Source organism: Crocodylus siamensis, chromosome 4 (assembly GCF_052110815.1).
Source record: "Crocodylus siamensis isolate JL-2025a chromosome 4, ASM5211081v1, whole genome shotgun sequence".
Lineage (NCBI taxonomy): Eukaryota > Metazoa > Chordata > Crocodylia > Crocodylidae > Crocodylus > Crocodylus siamensis.
This window is the reverse complement of record NC_143398.1, coordinates 143,905,015-143,913,294: the sequence shown is the minus strand read 5'-3', so window position 1 is coordinate 143,913,294 and position 8,280 is coordinate 143,905,015.

Here is an 8,280-nt window from a genome sequence, read left to right as displayed (position 1 = left end):
GATGTGTCTGGTTGGACCTCTCTCTGTTGTGAGAACAAGCGCTGCAGAATCCTCACCCTACTTTATATCTGCCTGATGGACTTATCTCCCCAACTCAAAGTCTCACCAGCTTGCTTCTTCCCAGGTCTTGTATCAGCTCACATAAATTTAGTTACCTTATCAAGGTAGGGTAGTAATAAAACGACTGCAGGTTCCTGAGTAACAGGTGCAAGCTTTTCCAGAAAAAAAGACAAAGGCCCAGATCCTATTCTCTGTCTAAGGAAGACTGCTTATGTGGCACTTCCATGGCTTTTAGGTATCTAGTCAGTAAACAGAATGCTATTCCAGCCTTGTAGAACATCCAAAAAACCATTAAGGCACCTTGATTCTGGCCTGAAAAGTTCTGTAGGCAACTGAAAATGGCTTCTTGTTTGTGCTCAGAAGGGATCCAGAACAGCTCCTGGGTGTTTACTTCCACCTAGGTTCTTCTAGAGATTCAGGGACCTATGGAAACTTTTAAATATTTTACCGGGGGGATAGGATCCCAAGAGCGTTATTCATGCCGCTTAGCTATCTGAGAGTTGGAATAGGATCAGGGCCTAGCGTTCCACATACTGCTCCCCTTGCAAGGCCCCTCCATCATGCCCTTTGTCTCCCATTTATCCAAATTCCCCAGCTTCTTGCAATTTATAGAAAATTAGGTGTGGAAGGTGTGGGCCAGTAGGAGATGCTCCTGCGTTGAGACACCCGCCTCACTGAGCCTGACCACTTCCAGACTCCAGGTGCCTCCCTGGGAGCACCTAACGTCCAGCCAACCCCCTTCTTGGACCACACCTGCAAATCTGGGGGTAATGATGACCACCCAGAGTCTGGACTGATCTTCAACCTGTGCCCCCTGGGAAACACAGGGCTAGTAGTTCTTGAGGGTACTTGTCCCACTGCAAGAACTTGGGGTGCTTCCCTCAGTCTGAAGCACAAATAGTGGTCTCCCTTAGTCAGCTGAACCAAGGGGACCCCAAGGCATAATCTAGACCCTCTCCCAATAAGTTTCCCATGCTAGGTACAAAGGAGAACTTTATTGGTTACAAGGAGTAGGCTTCATAGATTCATACACATTAGGGCTGGAAGGGACCTTGGAAGATCACTGAGTCCAGCCCCTCGCCCCAGGGGCAGGAAGTCAGCTAGGGTCAAAGGATCCCAGCAAGGTAAGTGTCCAATTGTTTCTTAAAAGAGTCCAGAGTAGGTGCTTGCACCACTTCTGGAGAGAGTGGGAGTCTATTCCAGGCCTTGGGAGCTTGGATAGTAAAGAAGTTTTTCCTTATGTCAAGCCTAAAACGATCTTGGAGGAATTTGTGACTGTTTGTCCTTGTCATCCCTTGGGGCAGGCACTCTGGTGAACAGTCATTCCCCCAGATCCTGATGTACACCCCTTATAAAGGAATGGGGTACAGGGTAGAACAGTATCAGAGAAATACCTTAGAGCAAACAGTGGCATGGTAGCCTTTCATTACGCATCTGTGTTACTGCATGCTATATATCTTGTTAGATCTCAAGTAGCTTACTCACAAGTAACATCCAGAGGCAGGTGGAGATTCCCTCTGGAGGCAAGCAGTTCACTGATCATGAGTTTCAAGAGGGAAAGAGAGTTTCAGATGGCCTAGCTTCTCTGTGAGTTTTCATCATGGCTACTGCCCCTCCTCCTGGGCAGTCTTTAACTTATATAGACCTTATGACCTCATTTACCTGATCCAATGAAGGCTGCAGCTGTTGGCTACCAGCCAACCGATTTGAAATGCATCACTGGTTGTCGGATAGACTGGCAGGGTCTCTAGACCCCTCCCATTGCTTAGAACAACAGGGAGTTTAATCCCTCACCCAAGTATGTGATGCCAGTCATAGAGAGAGGGAGCAGGCTTCCCCCTCCCTCTGCAAGGTATCCAGCTCAAGTTATAACTCAGGGCTACCTGAAGCGATGGGGCCAGAGGTGTCTGCTTTATGCGGTGACCATGGCAACCAAATTGTCAAATAGCAGAGTTTGGGGAGAGATAGAGATGGTATTCTGCCACAGAAGGTCATTTAGTCCAATCGCCTGCTAAAAGTGGGGCAGCTGAGACAGCTGAAATCTGCTCTACAGCACCCCCGGTTGTTCTGTTCATTCCTTGCCGTGCCTTTGGCAATTAGAGCCCTCAACACTCTGGCGCAGGCCCTTTATATTGATTTATTAGGTCTTCTCCATTGGAAACTCATTGGGAATGTCTTAAACACTTCTTGCTAATGGGGGTTTTAGGAGGTTCCCTAAAGCTGAGCAGAAAACAGTCATTGGTTTTAGAGGAATCCCCCATTCAGACATGTTTTGTATTGATTTAGAATGACAGTAAAAGGAATGGAAGCTGATGCTGAGAAAGTCTGTACTGAGGGGTGTCATGGAGATGTGAACCTCTGAACACTTGGTATCTCTCCCTCAGAATCAGGGCTTTTCTCAGGTAACACTTCCAGGCCCCTGTAACAGGGAACCTTAACCCTGTTACCCAGTTGAAGGGGGAATTATTACAGTGGACTGAGAGTGGCTGTAGGGGAGTGTGCAGAGACCCCAGTGGAGCACTGGTTAGGTGCACTACTGCTCAATTCCCAGCCAGCGCAGGGTGTAGGCCAGAGGTGGCCAGTGGCCAAGAGGACCAAGGGACCCTAGCCCATGAGGTGAAACTAGATTCAGGAACCTAGAATCTGAGAAGACTGGAGCTTATAAAATGGGCTCGGGTACACTGAGCTCAGGCAGAGGGATCCCAGTTAGAAAAATGGGAATGAAGCCTTGGGAAGGCTGAGGTCCTGACAATTCCAGAATAGGCCAGGCCGGGTATTGAAGCAAAGTGCCTCCTAAGGACGATAACTGAAAACATCTGTGAGGCATAGGCATGACTATGGGGGTGGCAAGAGGATGTTAGAAATGCACAGTAAATGGAGTGTTGTTAGAACTGCACAGTTTGCATCTCGTACCTGATAAGAAAAAGAACACTGCCAAGGACTTTTTCTTTCTTAGCTAGCTTTGTTACAGTTTTTTTCTTATGCTAAATCACTCCCTCCTCCACACTCCTCCTGGTTCTTTTCATGCAGATTACAGAAGCTGGAATTCAACTGACTGTGTCCTTGAAAGGTGGGGGGGATTTAAACTCTTGGTGACCTAAAGAACTTTTTGAGCGTGCGCAATTAGCTGATGCATATTCACCTATCCACCCCGCATACTTAAGTAGTTAATTATAATATACATGCGATGGATGAAGTGACGTAGTCACATGCATGTTTGTATGAACCGGAAATGAGCTGTAAGAGTTCCTGTTTCTGCACACGTGCCCAGGAGGGAAGGGATAAAATGCCAGCTGAGAATTTCCTCAGGGGCACGGAGTAATCTGAGTCCTTTGACTCTGCTCCGACCCTATTTGCAAATACACCTTTTGTGCTGCTAATAAGTGTGTGTCTGAGATTTCTTCATGTGCGTGCCTCCCGAGAGACGAACCGCAAATTTTTGCAACAAGAAGATGATTATTATCCTTAACACTTAAATTGGGGGATTTTCTTGAAGGGGGCAACCCACACCCTAGAGTTCAGTATGAAGAAGCCTGAAGGACCATGCACCAAGTGAATGCACCTAGGAAGAGGCTACCCCTTTTCTGCCAACAGCCTCTCTAATTAGAAAACTGAAAAGATCAAGTCATGGCAGGAAAGAAATTGGAGGAAGAATAGAGACAGAGTAGGGCTTGAACAGCCTGGTCCAACTACTAGGGGACCTTGGACACTGGGTGTATTTCCAGAGCTTGCTATAGCCCTTTGCAGTCTCCCAGGCTGGTCTCCACAGAGATTTTGCCAGTGCCACTTCATCCTTGCAGAACATTTGCATCTGATAAATTGGCAAAGGCCAGTGAAAAACTGTTTCAGCAGAGTTTTTCCTTTAGGTTCTAACACTCAGCAATGGAAGAAAGGGCTGATGTAGAGCTCATGAATTCACAGTGACCTGTTCCCATGTGTGATGTGAAAGGGTATGTACAAACACTCTTCCTATAGACTTACAGAGGGAGGTAGTGCTGGGAGTCAGGATTCCTGGGTCCTATTTCCAGCCTGTCATTGGACTGCAGCATGATCTTCATCAGTGTCTTGTGCTTCAGGTTCTTCCATAAGGCTAATCATGCCAGTCTCAGCAGGTTGTTTTGAAGGTTCCTGGGAGTAAAACTGTGGGAGATATCCTGAGGAAAGGTGCTGGAGCTTTGATCCCTCTGCATGTGATGTGAAGTCACATGTTGGGGCTGCATGAGGCATTGTTAAATGCCCTGAGAAATACACAGACAAAAAAAGGCTTCTGGCAAGTAATTAGTAGCATGAAAGAAGGCCCAGCATTCAGGTTGTTGCCTCTGTGGCTAGGGACAGACATTCAAAAAACCTGAGCCTGAATTGATTCAATCTTTTCAGGTTAGTCTAGCCAGCCTAAGTTAAACAGGTTTGCAACTATGCAAACATTCCCTCTAGACTGAAGTAATGCAGGCACATGCCTGCAGTAGCTCAGGCTAGAAGCAGCACTCCCTTCCCTTCCATAATGCTGAGTTGACAGGGAGTATGGCCAGGCCCTGGCAAGACCTCTGATTAGGGAGGGGTGTAAACCACCACCTTGCCTGTAGTCCCAGGCTTTTCCCTGCTCGCTGCTCAAGCAGCAAGAGAGTTTCCAGACCCCAGCCCTAGGCTAGCACTCTGAGGCAAAGGGGTGTGTGCAGTGCATGCATCTGTTGATGATACTGAGCTTTTCAATCTCCCTCTCCCTGCTTCTTCATACTGTCTACAGCAAACTTGACAGGTGACGGAGCCAGCAGGGGGCTGATAACACGGCATTTATCAGCCTATCAACAAAACAAAAGCCTCTCTCTTTGTTCAGGACCTTCTTAAACAGCTTTTTCCAAGGAAGGAATGGAGGGACCTTACCAGATGATCTGTTGATTAGCTCCAAAAAGTCATAAATGGACACTGTTCTATCTGCCTGTCCCTGTGAAGCTGGAGACACACACCCACACACATACCTCTCAGCGTTAGCTAGCATACCACATGCCTAGGGTCCATAGGGCTGGGGTCCATCCTGTGGGAGATGAGAGGGAGGGAGGGGGGATATTTGCTTAAGCAGTGAGCAGCAAGGGGGCGGGGGGTGGGCAGGGGGAAGGAAGGCAGACCCTGCTGTGCTCACAGTCTTTGCTGGAGCTCCGGCTAAGGAGCAGAGGGGTGGGGCCATCCCTGTTTTCTGGAACAGAGAACACAGCCCAGTCCAGGGCTGCCAAGCATCTGGGATGCTAGAGGACTCCAGTTTAACTTAAATCAGGAAGTGATATGGGACAGACTTTACATAAACTGGCTTGACCCAAATCAGTTAAGTCTGATGCTATATTCAACCAGGTTTTATCTCAAACTAGTTTCAGCAATTTTGAAAATGGTTTATATATACTGAACTTATGTTCTGTTATAGGTTTAAACCAGTTTCTGATCACTTAAACCCATTTATGTGTAATGTTTGTCCATAGCCTGTCTGTCCCTTCCAGTTTTTGGGAGAAAATGATCTTTGGTGGTAGGACTAAAAGGAGAGACACAAAGAGGCACTAATATGTAAATGGATGGGTAGGCACACAGCTTGCCCTAGGAAGGAAACTTGAAGGACTTTTGGTGCCTTTGGTGCATGGTAGTAGACCTATCTCACTACAAAAGACTGAGACATAGGCTAAAGCCTTTTTATTGCCTACGCCCAAATACCATCTATGTTCAGCCCAGTTATCAGTGGTCACTCAGGCTGGGGAGTCAAATGTAGCCTGACATGAAATTTGTTAGGTCACTCCCCTGTGATCCCCTAACCTGTTAACCATCTCCCTTTTCCCTGCCTCTCCCCAGGTCAGGACAGATTGCTAATATTGGCCTTTGGTAGAATGATAGAAGGATGGGAACTTCCCAGAACCACTGGGGTGGGAGGGGCTGCCATTGTTTGTCTATGTGCCCTATACCATCTCAGCCACAAAACATTTGATAGGGAACCTCAGGAAGTGCTGCCTGCTTGCATTTGGGGGTTCAAGAGAGAGGTGTATTCCAGCAACAGGCTTCAGGAGATCAGGTCGATGTCACCTTTATGTACCAACAGGGCAGTGCTCTGGCTATGTAACTGCAGTTTTGGGCACTCAGGCAGAACACGTATTCTGTTTGTACCTGTGCAGCTACACTCACCCTAATCTTCCCTCCTTACCACGCTCAGAAGGCTGCACTGGCTGTGCAGGCTCCAGGGCTAGGCACATGCACAACTCTGGATAGGTCCTGAAACATCAGTCACAGGAACTCTCCAAATGCCAGGTGCTTGGGGGCAAGGCAAAGGAACAGTCATCTACCTTTTTAACTCAGTAGCCTAGGCACTAAAGAGACAGTCCAGGTCTTAGGCCCTCTGCTTAGAAGGGGTTTGAAACTTTGTCACTGCCAGGACATAGGTAGCTAGACTTGGGGGCAAACTGGGGAATCAAAGTTACTAGACTAGGGCTGAAGCCAGAGCTAGAGAGGGCAAGCAGAGTCCAGGGACAAACCAGATCAGGTCACCAAGAGATCAGGAGGAGAGCAGAATCTATCAGTACACCAGGTCCACAGACCAAGAGGTCAGGAAACAGACAGCGCTACCAGAAATACAGAAGAATCCTCTCTCCCAGATATTTCCTGTTCCTCTCCCTGGTTCTATATGGAGGAAGTGTAGGGTCAGGTGACAGGAGGCAGCCACTCAGGTATCAAGGGTTTGTCTACAGATGCAATTAATGTGATTTAGGCTTACTGTGCAGTAAATTACTTTGCAGCAAACCTGTCCTAAGAACATGTTTACATGTGCACCCAGTGGGTGTGTTGACATAAGATGCTTTACTGCACAGTAGACTAATCTACTGAACAGTAAAGCATTACCATCTTCTTGTGCACATTATTTACAGCACTGTAAATTAGCCTACTGTGTAATTAGCCACTACCTGTAAATACAGGTAGTAAACTAACTGCATAGTAGATACTGTGCAATAGTGCATGTGTAGACACTGACCAGGAGCAGATTTTCTCCTGGTCAGCCCCAACACCAGGGGACCACAGGAGACAGGAAACTTCCCCAGTCCTGGTGCTGCTAAGCTTGTACCTCCTTCCAGGGCCTGAGAGCTGAGCAGCAGCCTCCCTCTTCCCTTGCCTGTGCTGGCATGGGTCAGATCCCAGCTCCCTACAGGAGCTGGGAGCCAAGTAGGGTCAGGGCTTGGGAGCTTTCTGCTTCCCTGACCAGCCAGGAACTGACCAGAAGTTGTCCCACTTCTGGCTCTCTTGGCCCTGTGCATATGAGGACTGGCCCAGTGCTCCCTGCCAGCCCCTGGGCTAGCAATCCAGGGGAGCCTGGAGCTCCCTCTGGCTGTTACAGGGTCCAGAGCAAAGTAGGAGCAGATTTGCTCCCAACAGGGAACACTTTTAGACATGGTCCCAAATTGGTTGGCTAGATGCCAACACTGCTGGCTTCTATTGGACTGGGCTGCTGAGGTCAGAAAGACTATGTAAGGACTTGGTCCAAGAAGAAGGGGAAGGAGCAGCCATTTTACCAGCATGGCCCAAGGATCAGGAGACAGGGAGAGAGTCTGATCCATCTGAAATGCGGTCTCTCTGGAAATCTCTGAGCCGGATCTCTACCAACTTCTGAATGATACTTGTAAGTGTTTCTAGAGAGCAAGTCAGCTCACAGTGATGCATTTGAGTATCAGACGGCTACATCAGCCAGATTGCTTTGCTCAGTGGTAATCCCTTGATAGGGGTCTACCTCTTACCCTATTCAACCTCATCCTGTCAGGAGCAATAAAGTTCTTCTTTGTGACTGGTGTAGGACAGTGGTCTCCAAACTTTTTTGATTGCACACTCCATCAGTAAAAATTTTTTGAGCATGCACCCCCAATATATGTATATTTATATAAATAGAAGTTCTAATATTTTCTTCCCGCACCCCAATGGATCGTCTTGCGCACCCCTTGGGGTGCATGCACCCCACTTTGGAGACCACTGGTGTAGGAGACTTAGTGAGGAGTGGGTTTAATTATGCCTAATAGGCCCCTTGGGTCTGCAGACTAAGGGAGACTATGTTTGGCTCCCGACTTGAGGAGGTACCCAAGTTCTTGTATTGGATCGAGTACCCGTTGGACTATTAGGCCTGTATTTCCCCGAGGACACAGGCCCGAGAGAGTCGCTTCACAGGGTGGTGGCAGCACACGTTACCCCTGGACTCTGCGGTGCGGCTTG